This window comes from Triticum dicoccoides, chromosome 1B (genome assembly GCF_002162155.2).
Source record: "Triticum dicoccoides isolate Atlit2015 ecotype Zavitan chromosome 1B, WEW_v2.0, whole genome shotgun sequence".
Taxonomy (NCBI): Eukaryota; Viridiplantae; Streptophyta; class Magnoliopsida; order Poales; family Poaceae; genus Triticum; species Triticum dicoccoides.
In genome coordinates, this window is record NC_041381.1 from 239,786,623 (window position 1) to 239,809,176 (window position 22,554).

The following is a 22,554-nucleotide window of genomic DNA, read 5'->3' on the forward strand; positions in this document are numbered from 1 at the left end:
CCCCGAGCCTTCCAATTGCCTGGATCCATCAAAGTGTATAGTCCAGTATGTGTTATACGATTTGTCCTCTGGTGCCGGTAACTCGGTCCAATCATTGATGAAGTCAACAAGTGCCTGTGACTTGATTGATGTCCGAGGCATATACTTCAATCCGTGCGGGCCAAGCTCAATTGCCCACTTTGCAACCCGGCCAGTTGCCTCCCTGTTCTGAATTATATCACCCAAAGGAGCTGAACTGACCACTATAATGGGATGGCCTTGACAGTATTGTTTGAGCTTCGACTTGCCATAAAAACCCCATAAATCAGCTTCTGCCAATGCGGATACCGTTGCTTTGACTCGATAAGTACTTCGCTGATATAGTAAACTGGCCGTTGAACCGGATACTCCTTACCAGCCTCCTTGCGCTCCACCACAATTGCCACGCTGACAGCACGGGCATTAGCAGCCACATACAATAACAAGGGCTCTTTGTCAACCAGAGCAGCAAGAACCGGCGGTTCAACCAACTACCGCTTTAAGTCCTCAAATGCCGCATTGGCTGCATCGCTCCAGATGAAATCATCTGTCTTTTTCAACATCTGATACAAAGGAATTGCCTTCTCTCCCAAACGGCTGATAAACCGGCTAAGGGCTGCCATTCGACCCACCAGACGCTGAACATCATTGATACACTTCGGTTTAGCCAAAGATGTAATCGCTTTGATTTTTTCCGAATTAGCCTCAATGCCTCTGTTAGACACCAGAAAGCCTAAGAGCTTACCTGCCGGAACACCAAAAACACACTTGTCCGGATTAAGCATCATTTTGTAAACCCGAAGATTGTCAAATGTTTCCTTGAGGTCATCTATCAAAGTTTCCTTCTTCCTGGATTTTACCACAATGTCATCCACATAGGCATGAACATTACGCCCAATCTGCATGTGAAGACAATTTTGCACACAACACTGATAAGTTGCCTGGACACTTTTGAGCCCAAAGGGCATAGAAACATAGCAGAAGGCTCCAAAGGGAGTGATGAAGGTTGTCTTCTCCTGGTCCTTAATTGCCATTTTAATCTGATGATAACCTCAATAGGCATCCAAGAAACTCAGGTGCTCACAACCCGCCGTCGCATCAATAATCTGATCAATATGCGGGAGGGCAAAAGGATCTGTCGGACAAGCCTTGTTCAAATCTGTGTAGTCCACACACATACGCCAAGTGCCGTTTTTCTTAAGAACGAGCACCGGATTAGCCAACCACTCAGGGTGAAATACTTCGATGATAAATCCAGCAGCCAACAGCCGGGCTACCTCTTCACCAATGGCCTTGCGTCTTTCCTCGTTAAAGCGGCAAAGAAATTGCTTGACCGGTTTAAACTTAGGATCAATATTGAGAGTGTGCTCAGCGAGTTCCCTCGGTAAACCTGGCATGTCAGAAGGCTTCCATGCAAAAATGCCCCGGTTCTCACAGATGAACTCGATGAGCGTGCTTTCCTATTTCGGATCCAGATTGGTGCTGATACTAAACTGTTTTGATGAATCGCCAGGAACAAAGTCAACAAGTTTAGTCTCATCATCCGGTTTGAACTTCAGGGTCGGGTCATGCTCAGTGGTGGGCTTCTTCAGAGGGGTCATGTCTGCCGGATCAACATTGTCCTTATAAAACTTCAGCTCCTCTGTAGCACAAACCGACTCAGCATAAGCCGCATCACCTTCCTCACAATCCAACGCGATCTTCCGACTTCCATGTACTGTTATAGTCCCCTTATGACCCAGCATTTTGAGTTGTAAATAGATATAGCAGGGCCTCGCCATGAATTTTGCGTAAGCCGGCCGTCCAAACAGTGTGTGATACGGGCTCTGGATCTTCACCACTTCAAAGGTCAATTTTTCAGACCTGGAATCATGCTCATCTCCAAACACAACCTCCAAAGCAATCTTGCCGACAGGATATGCCGATTTACCTGGTACTACACCATGAAAAACAGTGTTGGACGGTTTAAGACTCTTGTCTGTCAACCCCATGCGACGAAAAGTCTCATAGTACAGGATGTTGATACTGCTCCCTCCATCCATCAGGACTTTGGTAAACTTGTAACCTCCCACCTGAGGCACTACCACCAAAGCCACTTGACCCGGATTGTCAACCCGGGGCGGATGATCCTCTCTGCTCCACACAATGGGCTGCTCGGACCACCGTAAATAACGTGGCACTGCCGGTTCAACGGCATTAACTGCCCTTTTGTGAAGCTTCTGATCACGCTTACATAGGCTAGTAGTGAACACATGATACTGCCCACCATTCAACTGCTTGGGGTGACTTTGATAACCTGACTGATACTGATTTCCTTGATTATTCTGTTGGCCACTACCACCTTGGTTATTCTGGTTGCCCTGATTATTCTAGAATCCAGAGTTTGAACCGCCGCCACCATGAAAACCTGGACCTGAACCGCCCGACGGACCCTGATCATACCGGAAGACATCGGAATTCTTAAACTCCTTCATGATATAACAATCTTTCCAAAGATGTGTGGAAGGGGCCTCCTTGGTCCCATGCTTTGGGCAGGGCTGGTTTAACAAACACTCCAGATTCATCCCTCCACCGCGCTGGGGCGGTTTACCTTTTCGATGCTGCATATTGGTGTTAGCCACAAGATCTGAACTATCTGCCTTGCGCTTACCGTTATTCCTATGGCCTCCTTGGTTGTGATGCTGTCCCTTTGCACCGCCGTTCTTCTTTCCCTTCTCCAGTTTCTCCTCATCAGAATCAGGATCCTTGGTATTATCGGAATCGGCATATTTGACCAAGGCTGCCATAAGGGTTACCATGTCATTGCAGTGGCGCTTAAGCCATCCCAACTTCATTTTTAGTGACTTAAACCGGCAATTACGCTCCAGCGTTATGATTGCTTGACCAGCATTAATCCGGTCTGACGAATGCAAAATTTCCGAAACCCGGCGCACCCAATGAGTTGTTGACTCATTCTCCCCTTGAACACAGGCATCAGATCCACAATGGACATAGGTTGTTTGCATGTGTCTTTGAAATTAGCTATAAACCGGGCCTTCAACTGATCCCATGACTCGATGGAGTTGGCTGGTAAGTTTTTCAACCAAGTACGGGCTGTCCCTTCCAACATCATCGTGAAGTACTTTGCACAGGCCGCTTCATCCACATCTAGCATCTCCATTGCCATCTCATAACTCTTGACCCATGCCTCAGGTGGCTGATCCGCGGTGTAATTAGGAACCTTACATGGACCCTTGAAATCCTTGGGCAGTCGCACATTACGGACAGCAAGAATGAGACATGGCACTCCCCAGGAACTAAAGGCAAGCCCGATGCCTCGGTCTACTGACGCTGCTGGCTGAACCGGGGTGGGTTGATGACGACCCAAAGTGGCCTCCCTTCGTGCTCTGCCATTATCCACCACGTCTTGAGCATTACGGCACCGCGCACTGCTAGACACTTCCGGTTCATCCATGTGCCTGCTATAGCTTGGGCTCGGACGGGGGGTTGAATGAATTCTATCTCGGCTATAGGAATAAGCCTGCTGCTGCACCACGGTGGTTTGAAGAAGGTCCCTAGCCCACCGCGTTTCAATCGTCGCTAGTGAATCGCCCTCCATTGGAATGGCTGCCAGGCGAGATGCTGCGGCAATCATGTTATCCAAAGGGCTCGAGAAGTGACCCGGTGGCGTGGACACGTATGGTGGCGGGTTATTCGTTCACCGAGGTGGTTCCGTCATCCGTGGTTGATCCGGTGCTTCCCTAGGCGCGTCGGTCCGGTTTGCCGCTGCTGGATTGCTCGGCCCAGCCCCCGGTGTATTAAAGAGATTCAATCCTTCCAAAACCGGTTGCATACGTGATCGGTACTTCCTTCGCATTACGTCGTTTGATGCATTATGATCTAACATGAGCCGGTAACTCTGTGCATGTATCTGCTGTGACTAGGCATCCAAAGCGGCCCGTTCTTCAGTCATCCTGGCATCCTCAATTGCCAGGTCCTCCTTAGCCTGCGTTATCTGGTCCTTCAGTTTCGCAATGTCCGCATTGTGCTAATCCTGCGTCTCCGGGGTAACTGCCGTGGTTAACAAGGTTGCCCAGGCATCCATCAAACCGGAGAGGACTTGAGCCGGTCAGCGCGCCGGGGCTCCTGCCGCAGCCACTGATCCGGTATTCATCGCTGCTGTAGATGAAGACTGCAAAGTGGGCTGTGTTCCGGCCATGTAAACAGCAACCCGACTTGGCGGTTCAAGGAGGTCCGGAATACTGTTGCCATCGGAATATCCTTCGAACACACCATCATGAATTTGGTACAGGGACTCGGTTTCGCCAGTGGATGACTCGCTGTTGGAATAAACAGCCGTATCGCCTTCAGACACTGGTTCAGATCCGATCCCATGGACACATCCTACGAACGCACGCTTCATGGCGGGCTTAACCCGGGCAGGACTTGCACACTGAGCCGTCTCGACGAGGTCGGTAAAGATGTACGGCTCAGGGCCCGGTTCGCCGATCTTGCCGATGAAGACATGAATTCCGCCAAAGGGGACCCGGTATCCGTACTCGACTGAGCCGGCCTCGGGGCCCCATCCTTCGTCGTCGATGTAGAGCTTGCCACGATGACTCTTGGTCATCCGGCCAACCACGTACCCCTTGGGTCCTTCAGAGCTGCCCTTCAAGAACTCGAAACCATCGTGCGATAGCCCCACAGTGGACACCAACTGTCGTGGAATTAACACGTCAGATGTCCTCATGGAAGGACTTAGTCGTGGAGCCATCGCGACGGGTTAGCTTGAAGGGGTTAAACCGGACAGCGGACACAGGAGTTTTATACTAGTTTGGCCCATTCGATGAAGGTAAAAGCCTACGTTTAGTTATGATGGGATTGATTGGGTTTCGATGACCAGGGAGCAAATACGCTTTGCCTGAGTCTTGAGTTGTTGTTTCTTGTCCCTGAACCGCCACCGGGTCGTCCCTTTATATACATAGGTTGACGCCCGGCCGGTCTACAGAGTCCCGAGGCCGACTCATACAAAGTGTCCGGCTCGGTCTCTCCTTTCCTAACATACATTACAAGTCACATAACCATGGCGGTTTACCACTATGGGCCCTAATCCGCCTTTGGGTCCGAGCCTCTAAGTTTCTTTGGTAACACGCCATCTTCTGGGTCCTCATGGGCTTCAATATAGTTGAGGGTGAACCGGGCCCTCCTGGCCGGTTTACACTCAGTAGTTGTATCCTCCACAGTTGGTCTTCGGCTGCCAAAGGCACTGGCGATGACGCTGTCCTGGGCTCCACGGTGACCTCCATCTTGCCGCTCTGCTGGTCTTGGTCTTGTTGCATTGAAATGGCAACCTTTGCCTGATGCCTTGGTACACCACGCCTGTGCTTGCCCCATTTGCACCAAAGAGGAAACAAGGACACTGCACAGGCCGGCGCCCGCCTGGTTTCGATCGTCATGGCTTGCGTCATGAGGTACCCTACCTTGATCTCTCGGCCTCCTCGCGAGCCTGCCTGGCGAGGCCGTTCCTAGGAACTCCTGTGTCGTCCGCCCCGCGAGGCTTGGCCCCTCGCGAGGGTCTTGAGTCTTGCGCTGATGAAGATGGGTCGTACTGGGCCACCACTTGAGCCACGCCGCTGGCCACAGGCAGGCAAGTTTGGGGACTCCCATTCCCAGAATGCTGACAGTAGCCCCCGGGCCCAAGGCGCGCTCGGACTTCGCTTAGTGGAGAAGCGAAGGGGCAAGTATGGAGCACCATGGGCCCCATCAGCCTGCGGCCTTGGGTGCCGTGTGGCAGTTGATTGGACGTGGGCGTCTCTGCTTCCCCACGCCGCCTCGGCATCTGCTCGACTTGACAAGTCCCTGCATGCAGAAGTGGGTCATGATTACTTGTGATCGTGGAGGCCGACGGTTGGCCTCCTCCGGTTATAAATGCGGGAGAGCGCAAGCCCCCGCTATACATCTTCCTCCCCGCTTCCTTCTTTCTCCCCATCCCAACTGTCGTCTTCTATGGCGCCGCCGAAGAGGTTCTCGACCATGGATAAAGAGAAGGCTCGCCGGGAAGGGCCTGACTCTCCCCCGCCCAAGCGCGGTCGGGGTCGTCCCCGCAAGCATCCTGCGTCGCCCGCAGCAGCTCCCCGCGGTCGCAGCTGCGATCTACCGCGCGGCGATGGGCGCCTGGTGGGTAAGGGCAGGTGCATCATGGCTGCGCGGCCCCCCAGGCCGCGCTTCCACTCGGCGGAAGTGCTGCCGGAGTTCGTCGTGTGGTCAGTGGACCCAACAGGCAGCTGGCTTCAGCTTCCCTGCTTCTTTGCAACTGAACTCCCGGCCGGCGCTCCTGGCGGCCTTTGGCTTCAGGCGGACGGTTGCTGCAACAGGGCCTCCTGGGCCTCATTGGATATCTCTGTCACCGGGAAAATGGCCCTGACCTGCGGCTGGCAAACGTTTGCCCGCGCGCGTGGCCTGAGCCGGCGGTGCACCTTGCATTTCAAGTTCGACGGTGACGCCACCCTCTACGTGAGGGTGTTCGGAGAAGACGGTCGCCGCGTCGGGTACTGCCCCAAAGATGACGACGGCGGCCAGGTGCCCAGCCTTGGCGATGGTCGAGATGAAGATGAAGGCGGGCGCATGGCCGGCGGCGTTCATAGCTCGCCAAGCCTCGGCGACTCCCCTTCGGACGGCAGCTCCTCCAACGGTGGCCACGACCAGCCTCCGCGTTGTCGCGCTCGCCTTGAGGGAGGTAGCGGGTCAGCCCGCCATCGTGCCTCGGTGAAGCGTGAGGAGTCTGACTGAGCTCCGGAGGCAGTACGAGCCCTCGCCGCGAGTCAGTGCTGAGCAAGTTGTGTCTATTTTGTTTTTCTCCCTTCCCTGCGCAAAGAGAGAGTAGTGTAGGGCCCCGCAGGGGCGTGCTGGACTGTTGTCGTTAACTATTATGCTACTTCCGCTATTCTTGTGCTGTGTTTTGGTGCCACGTGCTCGCGTGCAGGAATTACTTAGCTCAGGGGGACTTGCCGCAGTCTTCGCTTCTCGAGGCTGAGGCCTCGTCGCGCGCTTTGTGTCCTGCAAGAATTAGTCAGGAGAGGTAACTTCCGGTCTCGGTCGTGGGGGCAACCGGCTCAGGTCCTGTGTTTGCGTCGCGATGCCCGTGGGGCACGGACCGGGAGGAGTGCTCTCGTGGTGGACTTGGATAGGAAAGCCTCACAAGACTGGGTCAGAAAACACTCACGAGGGCACCCGTGTAGCCCCCTCGCGAGACTTGCGAGAGAGAAAATGAATCAAGTAGGCGACAAAGACAAGGGGTCACAGGTCAGGGACGACAACAATGCTAAAAGCAACTCCAATGGAACTTCAAATAGGGATGAACAAGCTAACTACAGAAAGCAAATGAAAAAGCCGCGTCTGGCACCTAATCTAGTCTTCGACGTCTTCTCACCAGCGCGGAGCTAAGTGCTGACAGTGGGCATGGGCGGGAGCCCCCGAGGCCCAAGGGCGGCTCTCCGGAGACTCTGGGGCATGTACAGCCCCAACTCATTATTACGTGAGAGTGTCACGGGCGGCAAGCTTCACAGGCATTGGCCTTCTTCACAGGCTTCGGGCCTTTCTCGGGGTGATGAGCTTCACAGGAGTTGGCCTTCTTCACAGTCACCGGGCCATTCTCGGTTCGTCTAGCTTCACAGGCACCGGGCCTTCTTTACAGGCGCTAGGCCTTTCCTCAAGGGTAGAAGTTCCAGAGGTGCTGGACGTTCCACGCGTTCGGGATGGGCACCACCTCCTGAGTCTCTAAGTGTGCGGCGCCAGGCCTGGAGACATGAACAACCTTGAACGGGCCCTCCCACATGGGAGAGAGCTTGTGCAGCCCCTCCCTGGAGAGCACCCGTCTGAGCATGAGGTCACCTACCTCGAGGGTCCTAGGGCGGATGCTGCGGCAGTGGTACCGCCGCAGCGCCTGTTTGTATCTTGCAGCCCGAAGCGCAGCCTCCCGACGGCGTTCCTCTCCCAGCACGAGGTCCACCCCGCATGGCGTCCTGTTGTGCTTCATCGAAAGCCAGGACCCGCGCGGAGCGATGCCTGACCTCGTGATGAAGGACCGCCTCAGCACCGTAGACGAGGAAGAACGGGGTTTCGCTGGTCGACTTGGTAGCGGTTGTGCGGATGGACCATAGCACGGAATGAAGCTCATCGTGCCAGCCCCTGCCGCAGGCTTCCAGCTTCTTCTTGAAGGTCCGGGTTTTGAGGCCTTTCAGGACCTCCGCATTGGCGCATTCAGCTTGTCCATTGCTCCGAGGGTGTGCCACCGAAGCATAGCATATCTGCGTTTCAAGGTTAGCACAATATGTTTTGAAGAGATTGTTGGTGAACTACGAACCATTGTTAGTGATGATGTGATTAGGTACCCCAAACCGGCTCACAAGGCCCTTGATGAACTTGACCGCTGAGCCAGCCGGGATGGTGCGGACAGCTTCCACCTCTGCCCACTTTGTGAACTTGTCAATGGCGACATAGAGGTAGCGGTAGCCCCCTGGCGCCCGAGGAAATGGGCCAAGGATGTCCAGTCCCCAAACGGCGAACGGCCATGAGAGGGGAATGGTCTGAAGGCCCTGAGCCGGCTGATGAATCTGCTTAGCGTGGAATTGACAGGCTTCATAAGCCTTCACCAGCTCGATTGCGTCATTGAGTGCCGTTGGCCAATAGAACCCGCTGCGAAATGCCTTGCCGATGAGTGTCCGTGAAGACGAGTGGTGCCCGCAGTCTCCACCATGAATGTCTGCCAGTAAATCTTTCCCTTGCTCCCTGGAGATGCAGCGTAGGGTAACGTCATTCGGCCGCTTCCGGTAGAGCTCTCCGTCTTGGATGCAGTAGGCCATGGCCTGTCGCGCCACGCGTTCCGCGTCCTCCTCCTTTTCCGGCAGAATCCCTTGCATCAAGTAATCTTTGAACTCCATGGTCCAACATCCCTCCTGAGGCTCTAGCGCCAGGAGTAGGCGTGCTCCTGAGGTCGGGCCACAAGCCGGGGCTCCCGAGGCAGGCGGTTGAGGAAGCTCCTCCCGAGGCTGCGCTGTGCTTGATAGTGATGGTGTCGCTGAAGGTTTGAAGAGTCGTTCCTCGAAGACGCCAGGCTCCTGAGGCAACCGCCTGGACGCCCTCCTGGCGATGTCATCAGCCTATTGATTGGTGCCACGAGGCACATGCTGCAACTCCAACCTGCAAAACTGTTTCTCCATCCTGCGGACCTCCGCGAGATACGCTTCCATGTGTTCGTCCTTCGGCTCGTACACCTTGTTGGAGAAGTTGACGAGGAGTTGTGAATCGCCCTTGAAAATGAGGCACTTCACCCCCAAGGCGGCTGCAGCTTTCAAGCCCGCTATCAGGCCCTCGTATTCTACTATGTTGTTGGAGACCTTCTTGCCATGTTGGAAGCAGAGCTGCACAGCGTAATAGAGCTTGTCCTGAGTGGGAGATATGAGCACTGCGCCAGCCCCCGCGCCATGTCGCGAGAACGCCCCGTCGAAGTACATGACCAGCCGTCCGGCGCTTCACTTCCTGGGGAAAGCGACCGATCCTCGCCCACTTCGAGCCCTGGTGCCTCCGTCCATTCTGCCATGAAGTCTGCAAGTGCGGCTCCCTTGATGACTCTGGTTGTGCTGAATTCCAGCTGGAACGCTTGCAACTCGATGTTCCATTTAGCGACCCTTCCAGCTGAGTTGGGGCTCCTGAGCACTCTTTCCAAGAGATACGCTGAGACGACCTTGATGGGATGGCCTTGGAAGTAGTGCCGCAGCTTGCGCGAGGCCACTAGTAACGCAAGCAGGAATTTCTGGGGCATGGGGTATCACGCCCTCGCGTCCCGCAGCATCGTGCTAACGAAGTATATAGGATGCTCGACGAGGTTGAGGGTGTTGGCGTGGCCTGCGTCTTCCGGAGGTCGGGGCGCCTCTCGAGGCAACGGAGCCCCCGGCGCTTGGTCGCCTGGCGGGGCCTCCTCCGCTCTGGGTGCATCCCTGTAGGACCTTGAAGTATGTCTAGAGGGGGGTGATTAGACTACTTGACCAATAAAAACTTAACCTTTTCCCAATTTTAGAGTTTGGCAGATTTTAGCTATTTTAGGACAAGTCAAGCAATCATCACACTATTCAAGCAAGCATGCAAAGAGTATATAGGCAGCGGAAATTAAAGCATGCAACTTGCCAGAAAGTAAAGGGAAGGGTTTGGAGGATTCAAACGCAATTGGAGACACGGATGTTTTTGGTGTGGTTCCGATAGGTGGTGCTATCGTACATCCACGTTGATGGAGACTTCAACCCACGAAGGGTAATGGTTGCGCGAGTCCACGGAGGGCTCCACCCACGAAGGGTCCACGAAGAAGCAACCTTGTCTATCCCACCATGGTCGTCGCCCACAAAGGACTTGCCTCACTAGCGGTAGATCTTCACGAAGTAGGTGATCTCCTTGCCCTTACAAACTCCTTGGTTCAACTCCACAATCTTGTCGGAGGCTCCCAAGTGACACCTAGCCAATCTAGGACACACCACTCTCCAAGAAGTAACAAATGGTGCGTTGATGATGAACTCCTTGCTCTTGTGCTTCAAATGATAGTCTCCCCAACACTCAACTCTCTCTCATAGGTTTTGGATCTGGTGGAAAGAAGATTTGAGTGGAAAGCAACTTGGGGAAGGCTAGAGATCAAGATTCATATGGTAGGAATGGAATATCTTGTCCTCAACACATGAGTAGGTGGTTCTCTCTCAGAAATGGTAAGTTGGAAGTGTAGGTTCGTTCTGATGGCTCTCTCCACGAATGAAGAGGAGGTGGAGGGGTATATATAGCCTCCACACAAAATCTAACCATTACACACAATTTACTAAACTCGGTTGGACCAATCGTTAAACTCGGTCGGACCGATTTAGTAAACCTAGTGACCGTTAGTGATTTTCGGTGGGACTGACATGCATCTCGGTGAGACCGATTCGGTTAGGGTTAGGGCATAACGTAATCTCGGTAAGACCGATTACATAAACTCGGTGAGACCGATTTGGTAATAAGCTTTCCAGAGAGTTGGTCAGGTAAACTCGGTGGGACCGATTTGCTCTTTTCGGTGAGACCGAAATGTTACAAAAAGGAAACAGAGAGTTTACATTGCAATCTCGGTGGGACCGATCGCTCACTTCGGTTAGACCGAAACGTTACGAAGGGAAACAGAGAGATTACAACCCCATCTCGGTGAGACCGAGATCCCTATCGGTAAGACCGATTTGCTTAGGGTTTGTGGCAGTGGCTATGACTTTTGGAATCGGTGGCGCAGGATAGGAAGAATCGGTGTGACCGATTTTGGCTTTAGGTTTAGGTCATTTGTGGATGTGGGAAAGTAGTTGAGGGTTTTGGAGCATATCACTAAGCACATGAAGCAAAAGGCTCATTAAGCAACACCTCATCCCTCCTTGATAGTATTGGCTTTTCCTATAGACTCAATGTGATCTTGGATCACTAAAATATAAAATGAAGAGTCTTGAGCTTTTGAGCTTGAGCCAATCCTTTGTCCTTAGTATTTTGAGGGATCCACTTTCATCATCCATGCCATGCCATTCATCGAGCTTTCCTGAAATAATAATCTTGGAATAGCATTAGCTCAATGAGCTATATGTTGTTATGAATTACCAAAACCACCTAGGGATAGTTGCACTTTCAATCTCCCCCTTTTTGGTAATTGATGACAACATATAGATCAAAGCTTCGACAAATGATAATAAGAGTGAATAACATCGTCGCTTTGAGAAGTATGTGATAAGCAAGAGCTCCCCCTAAAATTGTGCATGGGTTGAGATTTGCTTTGGACTGCAAATGCACAATGAATTAGGGTCATGGGTTACTCTTCCATGTCACATACATCTTGGTGGAGCGCTCAAAATAATAAACATTGAATACATGCACTCATCACCAAGCAAAGTGAATGATCACATAAGATAGATAGGATAGTATCATCAAACATGCATAAGTGTAGGTTATGATCAAACACATGATCATCACTGTCTCACAAGCATAGTATCTCAAACAAAAGCAAACAAAGTTTGAAAAACCACCAAATAAAAGCAAGAGGGAACAAAAGCAACACTCTCTCTCTCGAAGCCTATGATCTATAGATTTTTCTCCCCCTTTGGCAACAAGTTACCAAAAAGTTCATAGAAAATGCATAGTGCTGGATCGACTCTCAGGCTTGATCTTCTGATGGTGGTGTCCTGATAACTCCAAGGACGAAGGCTTTAGTTGAAGTAGAGGGTGCTGGAGTGGATGCTGGAGCTGGTTGCACCGGAACTGTAGGTGATGTGGCTGGTGCTGAAGTTGTTGCTCTAGTGTTTGTCACTGGCACTGCAACTGACCTCTGGGCTCTGGGCACTCTGGCAAACACATTTGTGGTAGTCTTGCCCTGCCTCTCCTGCATATCATCCTGCAGCTGCTCTACAACTGACTGAATCTCAGTTACTTTAACATCAAGGTCATGAAACTTGAGTTCCATGATTCTCTCAAGGATCTCCTGATTCTGAGTGAGGGTGGCCAGTCCTTTGTCAATCCTCAGTGTAGATGCTATCAAGTAACCAAGTTGCTCCTGTTTGGTCTTCAAGAAATATTCAGATGCCTCCACTTGAGTTGGCATCTTGACAGCCTTCTCCTTCTTTGCCTTCTCCTTCTTCTCCTGAGCTTGAACTGATTGTGGATCATTTTCATTCATGACAACCTCATTGTCCTCAAAGTCTTGATAAAGTGGAAAATGTTCCTTTCCAATTGATATCTTCCTATGCCCATCTTTGAGTTGATCAATTCCTGAATCTGAGGTGCATATCCACAGCTCCTCTTCTGATCTGCTGCAGTCCTCTTAATTGTTTCAATCATCAGGCTCATGACTTTGAACTTCTGTGGCACATCAAACACATGCAACATGTTGATGGCATTCCCTCTGATCATGTTATGGTCACCAGACTTGGGCAACAAAGTGTGCCTCAGAATCCAATTGATTGTTGGCAACCCTGACAGCAGAAAGTGAACTGATCCAAACTTGTGAGTCTCTACTGCCTTGTCTGGAATCTCCTTGTACATGTGAGCCATTGAATTGTGATCCATCTTCTTCTTTGCATAAATGTCCAGGTCATCCTAATTTTCCTTGGGGGCATTTATCAGACTTGCCCATTCTTCAACAGTGGATTGGTACCTTGTACCTCCAGACATCCAAACAATTCTTCCATCTGGGTAAAAATGTGTTGTGGAGTAGAACTGCATGATAAGCTCATCATTCTAGTGGGTGAACTTCTGTCCAACAAAATCAGCAACTCCACAAGCAACAAAGCTTTCTTGCACTCCAGGATAGTGTTGTTCATTGTCCTTGATGTAGGTCCAGTCGACCCACCTCATGTCACAAACTATAGGCTTCTTGTCCAACAGAATTGTTTCATAAAAGTCCTGTTGTTCCTTTGTGTGGAACCTGTAGTCAACAGTAGTTCTTCTCCTTGAAGCATATGGATCTTCCATCCTCCACAGTCTTAGCCCTGAATCCTTCCTGATTCTCATGTCATCAGCCATAGGATGGGCATCATTGTGGTCTGGTATCTTGGGCTTGAGCTTTCTTAGGACCTATCCTTCTTCATCCTCTTCTTCAGCAACATTGGGCATTGGGGCCTTGTTCTTCTCAGCAGCTGGAATACTTCTAGTATTCCTCTTTGGAACTTGCTTGGCCTTGGAGGCAGCTTTGGGTGCATCCTTGGGCTTAGATGTTGCAGCCCCTGATCTGACTGCATCACCCATAAGCTTAGGTGCCTTAGGTGCTGATGTAGCATCCTCTTCCTCTTCTTCAGAATCTCTTCTCATAGAGGGCTTTCCAAGGACCTTGGCAGTTGTGGTTCTTGCTCTCTTCTTTTTCTTGTCCTGACCACCATCATCCTCTGACTCAATTGTGAACTTCATAGTCTCTCCAGTAGGAACTTTCTGAGGTTTGGATGATGTGACTTTCTTCTCAGGTTCCTCTTTGGGTTGAGCCTGAGCTGGCATTTGAGTGGACTTTCTAGCCTTTGGCATTGGTGTCCTCTTGGCAGGAACTTTCTTCTTCACACCTGGCTTTGTGTTATGTGCAAAGCCATATTCCTTCTTGAGCAGCACTTTCTTGGAAGTAGCCTCATCTTCCTCAGCTTTGTGATATTCATCTTCTAAGTCTGAAGTCCTCTTCCTCCTTTGCCTAGTAGCAGCCTTAGGCAAATTGCTAGGAGTACTTCTGCTCCCTTCATCTGTAGTTGAGGGACTAGTGCCCTCACTCAAGTCCATCTGCTCTTCTGACCTATTCTGGCTGTCACTCTGATCTGACATACTGCAAAAGCTGACTGCTGACCCTGTGAAGAGTTATAGATGAGATAGAATAGATGAGCATCACAAAATCAGAGATTTTTGCAAAAGAATGATTCAAAAGTTCAGCTTTAGTTTTCCACAGAAAGCATTTCGGATCAATCGATTTTCAAACTCGGTGATACCGAAGCAGTTTTGGAAACTAAATTAATGATCTCGGTTGGACCGAGTCACAGTTTGGTGGCACCGAGACTGCTAGGGTTTCACAAAATCCTCAAATCGGTCGCACCGATTAGTAATTCTCGGTCAGACCGAGAGTCACTAGTGCAATGGCATAAGCCAAATCGGCGAGACCGAGTTTTTCAACTCGGTGGGTCCGAGATGGTTTCGGCGGAAACCTAACCCTAAAAATTTGAATCTCATCTAATCTATGGACTACTTTGGCTGGATAGAAGTGTTTCAATCGTGGCAAGATTCAATAAGAGTACAATGTGCTAGGAACCAGACGTGGATAGCACAAAGATCGAGTCCATACCCTAACTTGGCAGTGGACTCGCTACAGCGGCAACGGCAGGGGCGAAATCCCTTGACGGCGGCGCAGACCAGTGACAGGAGGCTGCTGGCGACGAGGAGACGATCCGGAGACCTCCGATGGCAGAGCGAGCTATTGCGCGGGCGAAGGGTTTCGGAGAAATTTCCAAAAAAATTCCCATGGCTATATATAGCCCAACACTGTCGGTGTGACCGAGTGGAACAACTCGGTGGCACCAAGATGCATAACTATGTACAGTTACAGCAAATCGGTGAGACCGAGAAGTTCAAATCGGTTGCAGCGAGATTGAAAACTCAGACCAACTTAGTGATCTCGGTACGAACGAAATGGAGGAATTGGCCAGACTGAGAGTCACAAAGAGGTTTTGGAAGTTTAAGTCTATGACGAATCGGGGACTCCGAGTGCTCCTCACACAAAGTGGTTCGAATCTGACTTGATCAAATTTTGTGATGTAGCATGAATAGAGTTTGAGATGAGGAAAGCATAGATAGCTAAAGAAGGTTCTTAGGCATTCTTGTCCATCCACTTGGCAAAAAGAAAAGAGACCAAACAATCAAAAAAACAAGTGGATGTCCTTGAATGAGTAAAATATGCACCAACATGCTCACACAATAAGATGGCAAATGAAATATGTGGCAAAGCATGCACAACCAATTCTAGCATCTATCAAACAATTGGCGATGACTAGGTCATCTATATATGAGTATATTGACTTAGGAGTCAAATGAGAACATTTGATCATAGGTCATACTCATCGTTTAAGCTCAAGTGGGGTTACCACTTTTACAAAATGCATTGATGTGTTCACACCATTAGAGTTGCTTTGACTAAATTCTTAGAGTTAAGCTCCCCCTAGATGTGAGATCCCCCCTAAGAGGGATGAACTAACCTTGGGTTTTGTCGATGATGACTTCATGTAGGTGTTGAAGATGTGGATGCTCAATGTTGATGTAGATCATTTGGAGCAATCCTTTGGAGTGAGTTGCACTTTCAACTTACCTACATGGGTTAGTCCCACAAGGAACAAACAAGAATATCCATAGACATAGAGTTATGCACACACAAGATGATGTCCATCAACTCATTAGGTTACCTTGTCCCTTGCCTTACCAACATGAGGGTTTGTGACTCCTTGAACTAGTGCAAGATGTGGAAGTTGATTGCACTTGTTCTTGCCATAATGATATGAGTGAAGAATGTCGGCGGATTCACCCTCAAGAACTCTCTAGTTCTTCTCCTTCGGGATCCACATCATCTTGATGGGAATCCTTGGAGTTGTAGTTGTACTTGATGAAGTAGAACTTGACGTAGTCTTGGGAACCCACTTGGACGAGGCTTTGGGTGCTTCTTCAAATGCATCAATCTCTTCGTGAAGCTTGTCCTTGCCTTTGTTCTTGTGGTCTTGTGGTGGAAGATCATCTTGAGCTTGTGTTCCCTTGAAAGAAGTAGGATCATACTTCTCTTGTTGAGGAACAAACTTTGTCTTGTGGTATTTATCTTCTTCCCTCTCAACCCCATTGGCATTGAACTTTCATTCAAAACCAACACCTTGATTCTTCCGGTGCCTTCCTTGCTTGCGTACAATTTCCTCGAATTTCTTACTCCCGGCAAGGCTCTTGTAAACACCTTTCTCTATAATTCCCTTCAATAAGCTATTTTCTTACTCAAGTGTAACTTGGCTAAGAGAATCATTAGTGGAATCAAGAGAACTACTAGAAGCAACAATATTGGATTTGACATTATTATTATTGTTACTACTAGAGGAAGTATCTTTCTTGTACTTGTTACTAGACTTGACTAGAGGCATGTAAGTAGATAAGAGTAAATGCTTGGCAATATAAGAAGAACTTTTCTTGCGGAGATCATCATTGATTGCTTTTAAGAACTCATGCTCTTGCTCAAGATTGAGCTTTTCAAAGAGTAACTTCTCATGAGCCCTTAAAAGTTCTCGATGATCTTAGAAGATAGTTTCATGAGCTAACTTAAGAGTGTTTAGTTCTTTAGTTAGAAGCTCAATCTTCTCCTTATCATTGTCATTCGTTTTATCTTGATTAGCATGATTAATTGATGTTTCATCATAGTATTCATCACTAGAGTTGTCAATAAGTAAATAATCATCCACAAGCAAGTCATCTTCATCACTATTGAAATCAACATACTCAGGATGTGTTACCTTTGGACCTTTGGCCATGAAGCATCTTCCAACACCTTCATTTGGTGAATCAAATATGTCGTAGGAGTTGGTTGACACAAGTGCTAGACCGGCAACAACTTCATCTTGAGTATATTCGGAGTCGGAGTGATAGCTTCTCTCGGAGTGATTGTCGGAGTCGGAGCCGGATACCCATTCACCAACATGGGCTTGATGTCTTCATTTTGTGTAGCTCCTTGATGACTTGTCCTTCCTTTCCGAATCCTTGCTTCTCTGTGAGGGTCTTCGTTCATAACGATCATCTCTACTCCTCCTCTCTCTTGGTACTGATTCTTCTCTTTTGCTCCTTCTTCTTGGAGAATCTTCCCTTCTTTTGTAGGGTGTCGTACACTCATTGGAATAGTGTCCGGGTCTCCCACAATTGTAGCAATTGCGCTCTCGACTAGAAGATCTTTTGTCATTGTAAGACCTTGACTTGGAGCTTCTTTCTTTGCTTCTACTCTTGTAGAACTTGTTGAAGTTCTTCACCATTAAACTCAATTCTTCATTGAAGATTTGTTTCTCACTTGATGATGTGGGGGCTTCACTTGAGGCTTTGTAAGCACCACTTGACTTGTTGTGAAGTTCCTCCTTATCATTGAGTGACATCTCATGAGCAACAATTCTTCCAATGACTTCTATTGGCTTGAGATCTTTGTAGTTTGCCATCATTTGGATCAATGTGCACGTTGTATCATACTTTCCATCCAATGCTCTTAGGATCTTCTTGATGATGAATTTGTCGGTCATCTCTTCACTCCCTAAGCCGGCAATCTCATTTGTGATAAGAGCAAGCCTAGAGTACATTTCAGCGACACCTTCACCATCCTTTATTTTGAACATGTCAAGCTGACTTTGGAGCACATCCAACTTGGATTGCTTGACGGACTCGGTACCTTCATGCATATCAATCAAAGTATCCCAAATTTCCTTTGCATTCTCAAGACGGCTGATTTTGTTGAATTCTTCGGGGCACAATCCATTGAAGATGATATCGCAAGCTTGAGCGTTGTATTGCAGCATCTTCAATTCTTCCGCATTAGCTTCACGGTTCGGTTCTCTCCCATCAAAGAATTCACCTTGCAAGCAAATACAAATAATTGCCCAAACGGCGGGTTATGTCCAAGAATATGCATTTTCATCTTATGCTTCCAACTAGCAAAATTAGTACCATCAAAGTAAGGACCTCTACGGTGATAATTTCCCTCGCTAGACGCCATACTCTCCTAGGTTGTGAAACCAAGGCTATGACCACCAAAAGCTATGGAAATCAAAGCAAATGGAGACCAAAGCTCTGATACCACTTGTAGGACCTTGAAGTATGTCTAGAGGGGGGGTGATTAGACTACTTAACCAATAAAAACTTAACCTTTTCCCAATTTTAGAGTTTGGCAGATTTTAGCTATTTTAGGACAAGTCAAGCAATCATCACACTATTCAAGCAAGCATGCAAAGAGTATATAGGCAGCGGAAATTAAAGCATGCAACTTGCAAGAAAGTAAAGGGAAGGGTTTGGAGGATTCAAACGCAATTGGAGACACGGATGTTTTTGGCGTGGTTCCGATAGGTGGTGCTATCGTACATCCACGTTGATGGAGACTTCAACCCACGAAGGGTAACGGTTGCGCGAGTCCACGGAGGGCTCCACCCATGAAGGGTCCACGAAGAAGCAACCTTGTCTATCCCACAATTGTCATCGCCCACGAAGGACTTGCCTCACTAGCGGTAGATCTTCACGAAGTAGGCGATCTCCTTGCCCTTAAAAACTCCTTGGTTCAACTCCACAATCTTGTCGGAGGCTCCCAAGTGACACCTAGCCAATCTAGGAGACACCACTCTCCAAGAAGTAACAAATGGTGCGTTGATGATGAACTCCTTGCTCTTGTGCTTCAAATGATAGTCTCCCCAACACTCAACTCTCTCTCATAGGTTTTGGATCTGGTGGAAAGAAGATTTGAGTGGAAAGCAACTTGGGGAAGGCTAGAGATCAAGATTCATATGGTAGGAATGGAATATCTTGGCCTCAACACATGAGTAGGTGGTTCTCTCTCAGAAATGGTAAGTTGGAAGTGTAGGTTCGTTCTGATGGCTCTCTCCATGAATGAAGAGGAGGTGGAGGGGTATATATAGCCTCCACACAAAATCTAACTGTTACACACAATTAACTAAACTCGGTTGGACCGAATCGTTAAACTCGGTCGGACCGATTTAGTAAACCTAGTGACCATTAGTGATTTTCGGTGGGACTGACATGCATCTCGGTGAGACTGGTTCGGTTAGTGTTAGGGCATAACGTAATCTCGGTAAGACCGATTACACAAACTCGGTGAGACCGATTTGGTAATAAGCTTTCTAGAGAGGTTGTCAGGTAAACTCGGTGGGACCAATTTGCTCTTTTCGGTGAGACCGAAATGTTACAAAAAGGAAACAAAGAGTTTACATTGCAATCTCGGTGGGAACGATCGCTCACTTCGGTTAGACCGAAACATTATGAAGGGAAACAGAGAGATTACAACCCAATCTCGGTGAGACCGAGATCCCTATCGGTAAGACCGACTTGCTTAGGGTTTGTGGCAGTGGCTATGACTTTTGGAATCGGTGGCACCAGATAGGAAGAATCGGTGTGACCGATTTTGGCTTTAGGTTTAGGTCATTTGTGGATGTGGGAAAGTAGTTGAGGGTTTTGGAGCATATCACTAAGCACATGAAGCAAAAGGCTCATTAAGCAACACCTCATCCCTCCTTGATAGTATTGGCTTTTTCTATAGACTCAATGTGATCTTGGATCACTAAAATATAAAATGAAGAGTCTTGAGCTTTTGAGCTTGACCAATCCTTTGTCCTTAGTATTTTGAGGGATCCACTTTCATCATCCATGCCATGCCATTCATTGAGCTTTCCTGAAATGATAATCTTGGAATAGCATTAGCTCAATGAGCTATATGTTGTTATGAATTACCAAAACCACCTAGGGATAGTTGCACTTTCAGTCCCCCTGCTGAGGCTGATCCCCATCTGCTACGGTCTTGGTCTTTGCGAGGCTTTCTTGGCTTTGCTCCACTTCGGCCGGGGCTGCGGCTGGCGCGGCCTTGGCCCGGCGCTCCTCCCTAACCGCCACCAGGGCTGCGCTAGCGGAGTAGGGTGTGGCTGCAAGGTAGAGCACCAAGGGCTCCTGAGGGGGCGGAGCTACCATCACCGGAGGGCTGCTAAGGTACTTCTTGAGATCTTGGAATGCCTTGTCTGCCTCTTTAGTCCATTCGAACGGGCCCTTCTTCTTCATCAGCTTGAAGAAGGGCAGTGCTTGCTCCCCCAGCTTGGAGTTGAAGCATCCCAACGCGGTTACTCGCCCAGTGAGCTTCGGCATTTCTTTGAGGGTCTTCGGTGGACTCATGTCTTCGACTGCCTTGACCTTCTCTGGGTTTGCCTCAATGCCCCTATGGGACACGAGGAAGCCCAAGAGCTTGCCCGAGGGGACCCCGAATACGCACTTCTCCAGGTTGAGCCGCAGATCCACTTCACGGAGGCTCATGAAGGTTTCTTCCAGGTCTTGTATCAGGGTTTTCGCCTCCCGAGACTTCACCATGATGTCATCGATGTAGGCCTCGGCGTTCCTCCCGAGCTGCCGGCCCAAGGCGATGTGCATCAGTCACTGAAAGGTCGCGCCCGCGTTGCGCAACCCGAACGGCATGCAGGTGTAGCAGTATACTCCACACGGGGTCAGGAAGGCCGTTTTCTCCACGTCTTCTACCACCATCTTGATCTGGTGATAGCCCGAGAAGGCATCCAGGAAGCACAACAGGTCACACTCGGCGGTAGAATCGATGATCTGGTTGATGCGAGGGAGCGGGAAGGGATCCTGTGTGCAGGCCTTGTTGAGGTTGGTGAAGTCGACACACATGCGTTCCTTTCCTCCCTTTTTGGCACGACAACAGGGTTGGCCAGACATTCGGGATAGCAAACTTCACGAATGACGCATGCCGCCTCTAACTTGCGGGTTTCTTGGACGATGAAGGCCTGCTTCTCGGTGGACTGTCGCCTTGCCTTCTGCTTCACGGGGCGCACGTTGGGGCACACGTTGAGATGGTGTTCAATCACATCCCTTGGGACCCCTGCCAGCTGATCAGGTTCCCACGCAAACACCTCCTTGTTTGCGCGCAGAAATTTCACCAGGGCCTCCTCCTGCTCACGATCGAGGTTGGCGCCTATGGAGAAGGTGGCGCCAGAGGATCCATCCTCATCGACTGGTACTTGCTTGGTCTCCACCTTGTCTTGGGTGAATAGTTGCTTCTTCTTGGCCGGTGCAGCCCCCTTGGGCTCGAGGGTATCCACGCTGGCGGGCTGCGCCACTGCAGCTGCCTTGAAAGTGAGCTTGAGCGCCTGCAGCGCATCCCTTGTGTCTCCGGACACGGTAAGGACGCCGCTGCTCCCGGGCATCTTCATGAGGTTGTAAGCCGGGTGAGTCGCCGCCATGAACTGGGCCAAGGCTGGGTAGCCGAGGATGGCGTTGTGCGGGAGGCCGATGGGGGCGATGTCGAAGTCGACCAGCTCCGTACGGAAGTTGTCGTGGGTGCCGAAGGTCACCAGGAGGCGGATCTGCCCCAAGGAGCCGATGGAACTGCCCCCGACGCCCGAGAAGGGCCTACTGGGTCGGAGCCGCTCTAGCGGCACGTGGAGGAGGCTGAAGGCCTCCACCGAGATCACGTTGAGGCCGGCACCACCGTCGATGAGGGTCCTGGTGACGGCAACCTGGCAGATGGTGGGGGTGCATAGCATCGGGAGTGCGCCCGAACAGGCGGTGTTGGAGGGGTGGTCGTCCGAGCCGAAGGGTAAATCAGCAATCCGCCCAGGAGGGCTGCGACGACCAGGGAGCCGGAGTAGCATGATGGGTGAGGAAGAGGATGCGCAACTCCTCCCAGGAGGCCATAGAAGCCGCTGGCAGGTGGAGCAGCCACATGCACGGGACGCCGGTGAGGGCCATGGGCAGCCAGTTAGCCATGACCCTATCGTCGCCTCCGGCGTTGAGGACGGCTTCTTCATACGCTAGTAGGAAGGCCAGCGGATCAGCTGCACCGTCGTAGCACGGCGGCATGTCCGGCTTGAACTTGTTCGGCCACCGCACCTGTCGCAAGGCGGGGGCCAGGGCTCGGAGCCCCCTGGTTCCTGCGCCCGCGTCGACTGCCGGAGCAGGCGGTGCGTTGGCCGCCATGAGGGCGGAGCGTGGTGCTGATGGAGAATGGGTCGATGGAAGGGAGAGCTCTGGCACACCCATACCTAGCGTGCCAAACATCGGATGTTGGGTTCCGGCAGACCCTTAAGGTTCAAACTCTAGGGTGCGCACGAAGATCTTCCCCCTACCACTCCACGTCCGATCGCCTCACGAGAATCTAAGCTAAAACGATGAACAACATAAGGGACACGAGATTTATACTGGTTCGGTCCACCGTTGTGGTGTAATACCCTACTCCAATGTGTGGTGTGGTGGATTGCCTCAGGGGTT

At 50.3% G+C, this 22,554-nt stretch overlaps 1 pseudogene; it reads right to left on the minus strand.

Moving 5' to 3' along the window:
• Positions 1-389: 389 nt before the first annotated feature.
• On the minus strand, positions 390-13,941 carry LOC119310769 (annotated as a pseudogene).
• Between the last annotated feature and the right edge of the window lie 8,613 nt (positions 13,942-22,554).